The following is a 14,253-nucleotide window of genomic DNA, read 5'->3' on the forward strand; positions in this document are numbered from 1 at the left end:
ATATTAAAGGCTGTCCGTGCCGTTCCGCAAATTTCAGAACGCACACGGACGCCATTTGTGTTTTGCGGATCTGCGATTTGCGGACCGTGGTCGTGTGCATGAGGCCTTAGTTGAAGAAATGTTTATCAGAATTTATTTTCCTACAATGTAACATTTCTCTTCCGTAAGAATTTTAAGGGGCGGAGTGGACTGGCGCTTGCGGACACGGATGACGAGTGATCAGAGGATGACTACATGTCACCTGGGTGACTCGGAGTCGCAGGGTGAAGAGCGGAGCCTCCCAGGTGTGAGAATCATTTCATGGAAAAACACCCAGAAAAGTTCCAGGATGTGGAGCGAAGTCACGGACCTTGTGCTCAGTGTCATTAAGCTGCATCTAAAAATGGAGTCACTTTTGCCTTATTTACCTAAAATACAGTGAGGATTCTACTCCAGTCACATCCAAAGCTGCATTAACCACTGTGTTGCCGTTGGAATAGAGGGTTACAGACACGCCCCTAAAGCTTAAAAGGGTCTTCCAAGATTTTTTAACTGATGGCCTGTCCACTGGATCTGATTGGTGGGGGTCCGACACTAGGGACCCCGACTGATCAGCTGTTTGAGAAGGCACCGAAACTAGCGCCTTAACCTTCTCGAAGCTACAAATCCACTCTTCCCTCGGAATCAGCGCTCTCCTGGATCTCCTCGTACCTCACCAGCACGCTGCCGCCACACAGACACATGGGCAGCCTATGCCCTCACCTACTGGGTTCTCTCCTTTCCTTGTAGATTGTAAGCTCTTCGGGCAGGGACCCCTCTGTACCCTCTGTTCATAGTTTCTTGTTTATTGTATTTTTATATTTGTGTATGGAATTAGTGGCGCTTTCAAATAAATAAGAATAAAATAGGCCATGTGATGTCATCGGTGCAGCTCTGCCCTATTAAAATTAATGGGATTGAGCTGCAACACCAAGCACGGCCACTATCCAATATACGGCGCTGTGCTTGATGAGCTGTGAGGAGCCCGTGACGCTACTGGATGCGCTGATGCCATCTCAAACAGCTAGTCGGCGGGGGTCCAAGATGTCAGATCCCGACCGACCAGATACTGATGACCTATCCAGACTAGTTCTATTCTTGTACATAGGAGCAGTATTATAGTAGTTATATTCCTGTACATAGGGGCAGTATTATAGTAGTTATATTCTTGTACATAGGAGCAGTATTATAGTAGTTATATTCTTGTACATAGGAGGCAGTATTATAGTAGTTATATTCTTGTACATAGGAGCAGTATTATAGTAGTTATATTCTTGTACATAGGAGGCAGTATTATAGTAGTTATATTCTTGTACATAGGAGTAGTATTATAGTAGTTATATTCTTGTACATAGGAGTAGTATTATAGTAGTTATATTCTTGTACATAGGAGCAGTATTATAGTAGTTATATTCTTGTACATAGGAGGCAGTATTATAGTAGTTACAGTCTTGTACATAGGAGGCAGTATTATAGTAGTTATATTCTTGTACACAGGAGCAGTATTATAGTAGTTATATTCTTGTACATAGGAGGCAGTATTATAGTAGTTACAGTCTTGTACATAGGGGCAGTATTATAGTAGTTATATTCTTGTACATAGGAGCAGTATTATAGTAGTTATATTCTTCTACATAGGAGCAGTATTATAGTAGTTCTATTCTTGTACATAGGAGCAGTATTATAGTAGTTATATTCTTGTACATAGGAGCAGTATTATAGTAGTTATATTCTTGTACATAGGAGCAGTATTATAGTAGTTATATTCTTGTACATAGGAGGCAGTATTATAGTAGTTACAGTCTTGTACATAGGGGCAGTATTATAGTAGTTATATTCTTGTACATAGGAGCAGTATTATAGTAGTTATATTCTTCTACATAGGGGCAGTATTATAGTAGTTATATTCTTGTACATAGGAGCAGTATTATAGTAGTTATATTCTTGTACATAGGAGCAGTATTATAGTAGTTATATTCTTGTACATAGGAGCAGTAATATAGTAGTTATATTCTTGTATATAGGAGCAGTATTATAGTAGTTATATTCTTGTACATAGGAGCAGTATTATAGTAGTTATATTCTTGTACATAGGAGCAGTATTATAGTAGTTATATTCTTGTACATAGGAGGCAGTATTATAGTAGTTATATTCTTGTACATAGGAGGCAGTATTATAGTAGTTATATTCTTGTACATAGGAGCAGTATTATAGTAGTTATATTCCTGTACATAGGAGCAGTATTATAGTAGTTATATTCTTGTACATAAGAGCAGTATTATAGTAGTTATATTCTTGTACATAGGAGCAGTATTATAGTAGTTATATTCTTGTACATAGGAGGCAGTATTATAGTAGTTATATTCCTGTACATAGAAGCAGTATTATAGTAGTTATATTCTTGTACATAGGAGGCAGTATTATAGTAGTTATATTCTTGTACATAGGAGGCAGTATTATAGTAGTTATATTCTTGTACATAGGAGCAGTATTATAGTAGTTATATTCTTGTACATAGGAGCAGTATTATAGTAGTTATATTCTTGTACATAGGAGCAGTATTATAGTAGTTATATTCTTGTACATAGGAGCAGTATTATAGTAGTTATATTCTTGTACATAGGAGCAGTATTATAGTAGTTATATTCTTGTACATAGGAGGCAGTATTATAGTAGTTATATTCTTGTACATAGGAGGCAGTATTATAGTAGTTATATTCTTGTACATAGGAGCAGTATTATAGTAGTTATATTCCTGTACATAGGAGCAGTATTATAGTAGTTATATTCTTGTACATAAGAGCAGTATTATAGTAGTTATATTCTTGTACATAGGAGCAGTATTATAGTAGTTATATTCTTGTACATAAGAGCAGTATTATAGTAGTTATATTCTTGTACATAGGAGCAGTATTATAGTAGTTATATTCTTGTACATAGGAGGCAGTATTATAGTAGTTATATTCCTGTACATAGAAGCAGTATTATAGTAGTTATATTCTTGTACATAGGAGGCAGTATTATAGTAGTTATATTCTTGTACATAGGAGGCAGTATTATAGTAGTTATATTCTTGTACATAGGAGCAGTATTATAGTAGTTATATTCTTGTACATAGGAGCAGTATTATAGTAGTTATATTCTTGTACATAGGAGGCAGTATTATAGTAGTTATATTCTTGTACATAGGAGCAGTATTATAGTAGTTATATTCTTGTACATAGGAGCAGTATTATAGTAGTTATATTCTTGTACATAGGAGCAGTATTATAGTAGTTATATTCTTGTACATAGGAGCAGTACTATAGTAGTTATATTCTTGTACATAGGAGCAGTATTATAGTAGTTATATTCTTGTACATAGGAGGCAGTAATATAGTAGTTATATTCTTGTACATAGGAGCAGTATTATAGTAGTTATATTCTTGTACATAGGAGCAGTATTATAGTAGTTATATTCTTGTACATAGGAGCAGTATTATAGTAGTTATATTCTTGTACATAGGAGCGGTATTATAGTAGTTATATTCTGTACATAGGAGGCAGTATTATAGTAGTTATATTCTTGTACACAGGAGGCAGTATTATAGTAGTTATATTCTTGTACATAGGAGGCAGTATTATAGTAGTTATATTCTTGTACATAGGAGCAGTATTATAGTAGTTATATTCCTGTACATAGGAGCAGTATTATAGTAGTTATATTCTTGTACATAAGAGCAGTATTATAGTAGTTATATTCTTGTACATAGGAGCAGTATTATAGTAGTTATATTCTTGTACATAAGAGCAGTATTATAGTAGTTATATTCTTGTACATAGGAGCAGTATTATAGTAGTTATATTCTTGTACATAGGAGGCAGTATTATAGTAGTTATATTCCTGTACATAGAAGCAGTATTATAGTAGTTATATTCTTGTACATAGGAGGCAGTATTATAGTAGTTATATTCTTGTACATAGGAGGCAGTATTATAGTAGTTATATTCTTGTACATAGGAGGCAGTATTATAGTAGTTATATTCTTGTACATAGGGGCAGTATTATAGTAGTTATATTCCTGTACATAGGAGCAGTATTATAGTAGTTATATTCTTGTACATAAGAGCAGTATTATAGTAGTTATATTCTTGTACATAGGAGCAGTATTATAGTAGTTATATTCTTGTACATAAGAGCAGTATTATAGTAGTTATATTCTTGTACATAGGAGCAGTATTATAGTAGTTATATTCTTGTACATAGAAGCAGTATTATAGTAGTTATATTCTTGTACATAGGAGGCAGTATTATAGTAGTTATATTCTTGTACATAGGAGGCAGTATTATAGTAGTTATATTCCTGTACATAGGAGCAGTATTATAGTAGTTGTATTCTTGTACATAGGAGCAGTATTATAGTAGTTGTATTCTTGTACATAGGAGGCAGTATTATAGTAGTTATATTCTTGTACTTAGAAGCAGTATTATAGTAGTTATATCCTTGTACATAGGAGCAATATTATAGTAGTTATAGTCTTGTACATAGGAGCAGTATTATAGTAGTTATATTCTTGTATATAGGAGCAGTATTGTAGTAGTTATATTCTTGTACATAGGAGCAGTATTGTAGTAGTTATATCCTTGTACATAGGAGCAGTATTATAGTAGTTATATTCTGTACATAGGAGGCAGTATTATAGTAGTTATATTCTTGTACATAGGAGCAGTATTATAGTAGTTATATTCTTGTATATAGGAGCAGTATTGTAGTAGTTATATTCTTGTACATAGGAGCAGTATTGTAGTAGTTATATCCTTGTACATAGGAGGCACTATTATAGTAGTTATATTCTTGTACATAGGAGGCAGTATTATAGTAGTTATATTCTTGTACATAGGGGCAGTATTATAGTAGTTATATTCTTGTACATAGGAGCAGTATTATAGTAGTTATATTCTTGTACATAGGAGCAGTATTATAGTAGTTATATTCTTGTACATAGGAGCAGTAATATAGTAGTTATATTCTTGTACATAGGAGCAGTATTATAGTAGTTATATTCTTGTACATAGGAGCAGTATTATAGTAGTTATATTCTTGTACATAGGAGCAGTATTATAGTAGTTATATTCTTGTACATAGGAGGCAGTATTATAGTAGTTATATTCTTGTACATAGGAGGCAGTATTATAGTAGTTATATTCTTGTACATAGGAGCAGTATTATAGTAGTTATATTCCTGTACATAGGAGCAGTATTATAGTAGTTATATTCTTGTACATAAGAGCAGTATTATAGTAGTTATATTCTTGTACATAGGAGCAGTATTATAGTAGTTATATTCTTGTACATAAGAGCAGTATTATAGTAGTTATATTCTTGTACATAGGAGCAGTATTATAGTAGTTATATTCTTGTACATAGGAGGCAGTATTATAGTAGTTATATTCCTGTACATAGAAGCAGTATTATAGTAGTTATATTCTTGTACATAGGAGGCAGTATTATAGTAGTTATATTCTTGTACATAGGAGGCAGTATTATAGTAGTTATATTCTTGTACATAGGAGCAGTATTATAGTAGTTATATTCTTGTACATAGGAGCAGTATTATAGTAGTTATATTCTTGTACATAGGAGGCAGTATTATAGTAGTTATATTCTTGTACATAGGAGCAGTATTATAGTAGTTATATTCTTGTACATAGGAGCAGTATTATAGTAGTTATATTCTTGTACATAGGAGCAGTACTATAGTAGTTATATTCTTGTACATAGGAGCAGTATTATAGTAGTTATATTCTTGTACATAGGAGGCAGTAATATAGTAGTTATATTCTTGTACATAGGAGCAGTATTATAGTAGTTATATTCTTGTACATAGGAGCAGTATTATAGTAGTTATATTCTTGTACATAGGAGCGGTATTATAGTAGTTATATTCTTGTACATAGGAGCGGTATTATAGTAGTTATATTCTGTACATAGGAGGCAGTATTATAGTAGTTATATTCTTGTACACAGGAGGCAGTATTATAGTAGTTATATTCTTGTACACAGGAGGCAGGAAGATATCATGGAAAAACAGTTGGCAGTTCATATACAGCTGACAACCTGTACATAGATTTCGGCACTGGTCTGTATTGCCCTCTGCCAGGGTATATAAAAGTTTCCCATAAACCTCACTTTGCAGTCTTGTGCCTTCGGTATTATCTTTACTATAGTGATAAGTTTTATAAACTCTGCAGCCCACAGATGGCTCCGGCTGGGAGATTAGATGAGGAGTTTCTGATAGACGGCTGAATGATAAGTGGTTGCAACAATAAGGGTAATAATACAATGGAGCAGCTGTCAAATGATAGCCGCACAGTTCTGCCTCCCAGCAGCTCCTGACACTTCTGAAGTGTGGAATGGACACTGTTAACCCACTAATCTGCTTGGTATATTGGGTGTGACACCTTTAACCCACTAGACACCAAGGGCAAGTCTATTAACCCACTAGACACCAGGACTCTGACTGTTAACTCACTAGACACCAAGGATATGATTTCTTAACCCAGTAGCCACCAGGGACATGCTGATTAACCCACTAAACACCAGGAATGGGATTTTTTTTTTTAACCCCACCAATACCAGGTGCATTAATATTATTATGTTTATTATTTTTTATCCACTACATGCCAGGGATGCCATTTTTTACCCACTAGACCCCAGGATGAATATATATCATTACTTCACAGGTACTGTTAGTATCCCTGTAGGAACAAGCAATACTAAATATTCTGATAAACTGCCACCAGATACTAAATGAAGTTATGTAAATTCATCTTTAGTAAATCAAATAGAAATCATTCTCCTAATCAAACAACGGCTGTATAGTCCGAGCCAATGTATACCGATGAGCGAAGTATTAAAAAATTCACCAAATTTTACAAAAAATGTATTACTTAGTCACGAAGCGCATTTCTTTGTAAATACTGGGTGCAAAGACAGGGAGCGGCGATTGCCCCGGTCATTGTACCTCTCAGATGCCGCGTTCATACATGATATTAATAACAATGTTTAAAATAAAATAAAAAAACGGAAAAAAAAATACCTGATCCTATGGGCTCACCGCGCACAGGATTTCATCCGAGATCTTCAAGCAAGATGGCGGTGGGCAGCCCATCGCGGGCAAATGGATCAGGTAAGTATTTTTTTAAATAAATTTTATTTATTTTTTTACACTATTTCAGGTTAAAATCGATTCGCTACCGCTTGGCACAAGGAAATCCGGCGAATCGAATTTATCCTGAAATTTGTATCGTGGATTTTAATTCATCACTACTGATAATAATGGTTCTGCAGAACATACATATACCATTCCTAAGTTCTGCCCTGGACACTGACACACCTGGGCAGCATAGTAGGAGGGGGGCAGGGGTAAAGTATGCATAATGATGCAGATACATTTGCCATAGTATACTATATAGTAAACTTTCTGAGCACCATTTTTGCTTTACAAATAAGCCATTCGGAGTTGGTGGAGAGCGCCTGTTTTGCACGCACTCCTGTGCAGCATCATCATTGTGCGCCGGCGGTTTTATAAATTCTCACACCGAGCTCAGATACGAGGGATTACAATAACATTCTGAGCGGCGTCCCCAGGGACCGGGTCAATGGAACAATCGCTGCATTGATCGTTTTCTGTTTTCTTGTCTTTCTAGATCTTAAGGACATTTTCCAGGCCTGTCGAAGGCTAATTGGGTCAGATGCTTTGTGTCTTAGGAAATCTCTGGTCTCCGCTCGAAGAAAACGAGCGGAAGAACAGGAAAAAGAGTAATGCACTAATACAAGGCCAAGGACCCAGCTCTTCACAGACGCATAGACATCGCACCCATTGGATTGTCAGCTCCTGTGTCGGGGCACTCTCTCAGACCATGATTTTATTTGCCATGGTACAACCCCGATTCACCCAAAAAGTTGGGGCGCTGTGTAAAAAGGTAAATAAAAGCGGAATTCAATCTTGTAGACCCATATTTTATTCACAGACCACATAGAACACATATCAGAGGCGGAAAGTGCAACATTTTTGCATTTCTTAAAAAAAAAATTGCAGCAAAGGACTTTTAAAAAGTTGGGCCCGGGCCATGTCTTCCATGATGGGGCATCTACTCTTCTGTAAAAGATCTGGCTCTGTACAGTATTAGAATGTATGGGCTGCGATGAGCCGAAGTAAGTTATTCGCTGAACTCGGCTTCGGTTTTGACTAATACCCGGGAACCGAAGCCGAGTTCGGTTTCAAGTTTTAAAGTGGTTTTCCACTTTAAAAAACAACTACCAAAATTATTCAACAAAGTCAAGTGCGACTTCGCGAATAACTTACTTCGGCTCATCGGAGCCCATACATTCTGATACTGTCCGGAGACAGATCTCCGTACAGTATTATTCCGAAGTTTTGAATGAAGCCTCTTCGGATGAAGCACTGACCGTCGGCTCCAGATTCTTGGAATATTTTGATGATACGTCCTGCAGATGGTGCGATATTCAAAGTGTTCACAATTTTACATTAAGTTACATTTTTCTGAAATTGTTCCACAATTTTTAGATGCAGTTTTTCGCGGATTAGTGACCTCTGCCCATCTTTCCTTCTGTGAGACGCTACCTCCCTAACGTGCTATTTTTTACATCCAGTCATGTCAATAAGGGCTCATGCTCACGACCGTTGCCCCACCGTGGCCGTGTTGTGTTGCCCGCATACGGCGAATCCGCAATACGCGGCGCACCTGCCGTGTGCATTCTGCATCACGGATGCGGACCCATTCACTTGAAGGGGTCCGCAAATCCGGAGATGCGGTGCGGAACGGAAGCACTATGGAGTGCTTCTGTGGGGTTCCATTCCGTGCTTCCATTCCGCAGAAAAGTAGTGCATGCACTATTTTTTTGCGGTGCGGACCGTCAGATGCGGATTCGCGGACCCCATTCAAGTGAATGGGACCGCGACCCGCATGCGGCTGCCCCACGGTCATGCCCGTGCATTGCGGACCTCAGCATGGGCACTGAGCGCTTGCCCTTAGTTGCTATTTGCTCGTCCACCCGTTTTTTATTAGGACCACTTACTTTTCTAGTCTTCTGTTGCCTCGGCCCCAACTTTTTGGAGACGCATTGCTGCCATCAAGTTCTAAAACAATAATTTTTTTATTAAATGGTAAAATGTCTCAATTTCAACATCTGATATGTGCGCTATGATCTACTGTGAATAAGATATGGGTCTATGAGATTTGTAAATCATTCCATCCTGGGTTTATTTACATTTCACACAGCGCCCTAAATGTTTTTGAATTGGTTTTGCAATTTTATTACAAGACACGGAGGCCTCGTATTGCTTAACCTTTCTTTACTGAATCTACCATAGCAGCAAAGAAAAATGGTACAACAAATGGAAACCATGGTAACAAACTCCTCCCCTTATCCCAGTATATCAGTCCTTGTCTGCCTGGGAACCTCCTCTTTCTTTGCTGCTACCAGGCAGATAAGTACCTTCCAGCTCTGAACTTTGACTCAGGGTCTGGTATATAGTTTTTACTTAGTTGTGTTTATCCTTTATTCTCAGGATTATTGCCTTTTCCTTCATAGCTTGTTATTATTTGGGTTTCCTGGCATTATTTGTATATTCATATACGTTTTTTACCTACAGGTTTTCCCTGCAATCTTTTCTTATCTGTGTTTCCCTTCCCTTGCTGTCACTTGCGGCCCCTCTGTCCTCCGGCGTGGGGCGCGCCATCTCCAGGTTTCCCCTCTGGGTTTTTTGCCACTCTATTTACCTTCGGTCGCCATTTCGCGCGCTCCGAACATTGCGGCCCGTCTTCTTCTCCGCCCGAGATCTCGCGAGACGAGATTTCGGGCGCTTGCTTCAGTTACCTCTATCTCGTCCTTTTCGCGGGCTCCGCGATCTCGCGAGACTTCGGCCTCTTCTGAGATTTGTTAGGTTTGAGCGCACCGGACATTCACCGCCTTGCCTGTTCGTTCGGCCGCATATATATTTCAATTGTAAGTGCCTTATTCCCTACTTTTACATGATCGCTTACCGACAGGATATATATCTCTACAGCTATATCTGTTTTCTTCTCTTTTAGGTCTCTTCTTCTTCTGCTCTGGCTGGGGTGACAAACTCCTGCCATCTCTCTCTTATACTACCATGTCCACTAGGAAAAACTCCATTGCCTCTGCAGCCCCCACTGATCCTCCCCCTGTAGGTCAGGGGTCCCCTGCTGAGGATAGGAGATCCGAGGTACTGCACCCGGATGATCCTAATCTGATGCTGCAGCAATCTATATCAAATGCTATTATCACCGCCATGGGTTCAATGTCATCTGCATTAACCCATTCTATATCGCAGGCCCTCATAGCTCTCCCTAATACCACTATTCAGGCCCCGATTCCATCTATAGGTTTACTCCCGTCTACCTCCAGAACGCCTCAGATTGATGGGCCTTCCCCATCCCATGACAACGCGCATCGCTCGCGTAAAAGAGCCTGTACCCGCCAGGCAGAATCCACGCGGGCATGGAAGACTGCCAGGTCACTTCCTGAGCCACTATCAGACTCTGATAGAGAGTCAGAGGAAGAGGCACCTGATAAGGAGGATGATCTGATTTATGACGTGGAGGATGATTTGGCTGATGTAGCTGTTGACCCAGCTAGTAATGTTTGCCCAGAATCCTTACTAAACAAGGGGTCATCAGTGGATCTCTTAAAGGATCCTTCCGGAGAGCCATTATTCAACCCCGATGAGCTGCACCATCCCCGCTCTGCGGAATGGATGCCCGCCACACATGTGGCGCAGTATTTAGAGGCTCGTATTCGCAATCCTCTTAGTAAGGAGGCGCGAAATAAACTACGGGCTGAATGTCCGCGCCCATTGATACCACACAAAGTGTGTGATACCCCATCAGTGGATCCAAAGATGGTCCAATTTTTAGCTAAAACGGGATTTAATCCCCGCAAAGGACTGGACGCTGCCTTAAAGGCTGTCCAAGATAAGTTACTGGACATTACAGGTCCTTTAGCTAAAATATTTGACATAGCTGAATCCGCTAAAGCGGCAGGTGGCCAAGTAGACCCTGAAGAACTAAGGGGTTGGATCCAAAGAGCCATCTGCGTGGCAGGCAATGTAAATGCCTCACTCGCCATCGAAAGACGTAAAGCGATACTTATAAAAATAGAGCCTAAATTATCCAACCTGGCTCTGACAGAAGCGGGCAAAGAGGCCCAAGGTTTGCTATTTGGCGACTCTTTTATTAAAGAGTTGGGCAAGTATGTAGGAGCCTTTACAGCTCTCGATAAGGCCCAGACATCGATGCGTCGAGTCTTTCAAGGGCGTTTCTCCAACAGGGCCGGCAGTTCAAGGGGTCGACTGTCCGGCCGTTCCAATTTCCATGCCAGAGGTTCTGGCAGAGGCTCCTTTTCCTATCGGGCATCTCTCCAGGATCAGAGACACCAGCCGGCCTTTTTCCCATCACGAGGCGCCCCCTATCGTTCCCGTGGCTTCAGAGGAAATCCAAGTGCCCGACGACCTTTTGGTAAGTTCCATCCTTCATCAGTTACCTTTTTTAGACCACTGTGTCGGAGGCAGACTCCGGTTCTTTACCCATGTGTGGTCAGGCGTGACCTCCGACCACTGGGTTCTCTCTACCGTGCAGGGGTTCACGATAGATTTGATTGCCGACCCAAGTTCCATCCCGAACCCCCCGCCAATTCCGTTACCCATATCGACACAATCCCTCTTTCAGAAGGAGATGTCAGATCTTCTACGCAAAGGCGCGATAGAACGTGCACCCGAGAATCTAAGGGGAGTGGTCAGCAATATCTTCCTGGTGCAAAAGAAAGGGGGCCAGATGCGGCCCGTTATCAATTTGAAAGCCTTAAACGCTTTTGTACAGTACCGCCATTTCAAGATGGAGGGAATCCATCTTTTGAGAGATCTGCTTCTTCCAGGCGACTGGATGGCCAAAATAGACCTCAAAGACGCCTACCTCACGGTTCCAGTGTCTCCTTCCTCGAGGGACCTACTTCAGTTTCTATGGAACGGTCAAACGTGGCGTTTCACATGCCTTCCGTTTGGCCTTTCCTCCGCCCCCTGGTGCTTCACCAAGATCATGCGTCCAGTGGTGGCATGGCTCCGCAGCAGAGGAGTCCGTCTGATCGTCTACTTGGACGATATACTGATTATGGCCCAATCACATGCTCTCCTGCTGAAACATCTTCACATGTCGGTATCCCTCATTTCCAATTTGGGTTTTATTATCAACCAGGAGAAATCTTGTCTGAACCCCGCCAGGTCTATGGAATTCCTAGGGTTTCAGGTAGATTCGGTGGAATTATCCCTCAGTCTCCCTCTCTCCAAGGTCAAGGCCATTCGCAAAGAACTGCGACATGCTCTTCGTTTACCCCAGATGTCCTTGCGACATTTAGCGAGAGTTATCGGTCTTCTGGCCGCCTCAATCCAGGCCATATTTCCAGCCCCCCTCCATTATCGGGCGTTGCAACGCCTCAAAATCGCCCATTTGCGGACGGGGGCCTCTTATGCCGATTCAGTCACGTTGGATGCAGAAACGAGAGACGAATTGAGGTGGTGGATTCACAACCTCTCGGCCTGGAATGGCAGGGCTATCATGGGTCCTCAACCGGACCTGATCATAGAATCAGACGCGAGTCTTCACGGTTGGGGAGCGCATTGCGGCGGAGTATCCACGGGAGGTCCATGGTCACAGGACGAATCCCGTCTGCATATCAACGCCCTGGAGCTTCTGGCAGGGTCGTTTGCCATTCGCAGTTTTGCCAACGGGGTGATCAGTACAGCTATCAGACTACGCATGGACAATATTTCGGCTGTCCGATATGTCAACTGTATGGGAGGAACCCGCTCTGTGGTTCTTTCCCACTTGGCGAAAGATTTTTGGGAGTTTTGTCTAGATCGGAACATTTCAGTGGTAGCGGAATATCTTCCGGGGCTTCACAATACCCTGGCGGACTGGAATTCGCGCTACATCTCGGACTCCAGCGACTGGAAGTTAGACGTCAGGGTATTCTCTGCTATTTCTTCTCTTTGGGGCCCCTTTTCGGTCGACTTGTTCGCCTCCCGGTTGAATACCCAGCTCCCCAGATTCTTCAGTTGGAGGCCAGATCCTTTGGCGGAAGCGGTGGACGCTCTGTTACAACACTGGGGAGGCGCGCTAATGTATGCATTCCCTCCTTTCACACTCATTCCCAGGGTTTTACTTCAAGTCCGTCAACAGCTGGCGAAATTGACTCTGATTGTGCCTTTTTGGAAAACACAGTCTTGGTTCCCTCAGATCTTAGAGCTTCTGGTGGATTTTCCGATTCTTCTTCCCGATCAGTTGTCCCTGCTTCAAGGTCCGTCAGGAGAGCTTCATCCGCTCCTCCAGAACGGATCGTTACGGCTCCTGGCCTGCAAGATCTCGGGGATTCAGGAGGACACGCTGGCTTTTCAGGAACGACTAGATTCTTACTGGACAACGCGTGGGCACCCGGAACTAGACGGGCTTATGGAGCCGCCTGGGACTCTTGGTCTCGCTGGTGCGTCCAGCGGACTCTGGATCCCACTACAGCAACTGTGAATTCTATTTTAGCCTTCTTATCCTCTCTGTTTGAGGCGGGGAAGGCTTACCGTACCATCAATGTTTTTAGGTCGGCTATTTCCTCCAGGCATGCCGGATTCGAAGGGCGTCCAGCGGGTCAACACCCTTTGGTATGTCGTTTGCTTAAAGGTTCACGCTTGGCTCGACCGCCTCGACCGCGTTTCACTTCAACCTGGGATGTGTCCGGGGTTTTAAACTTTTTGAGCGACTGGCCCTCTAATACCCTATTATCCTTACGCCAATTATCAGCCAAATTGGTCACCTTATTCTGTCTTATCTCTTGCAAAAGAGTGTCAGATGTGCGTGCCTTGGATTGTGACGCTAGATCTTTCACCCCTGAGGGAGTTCACTTTAATATTTCTCGTCGCACTAAGACCAATATTCGGTCAGTTTTCTACCCCCGATTTCCAGCATCGCCACAACTATGTCCTGTAGCTTGTCTACTTGAATACGAGGAGAGGACCCGCTCCGTCCGGTTGCCTTCTGTTCCCAACTTGTTCATTTCCTTTCGTAGCCCTTTTTCTCCAGTCACCAGCGTTACTTTATCTCGTTGGGTTAAATGGATCCTCTCCCTCTCCGGGATTGATACGACCATTTTCACGGCACATTC

This window comes from Bufo bufo, chromosome 4 (genome assembly GCF_905171765.1).
Source record: "Bufo bufo chromosome 4, aBufBuf1.1, whole genome shotgun sequence".
NCBI lineage: Eukaryota > Metazoa > Chordata > Amphibia > Anura > Bufonidae > Bufo > Bufo bufo.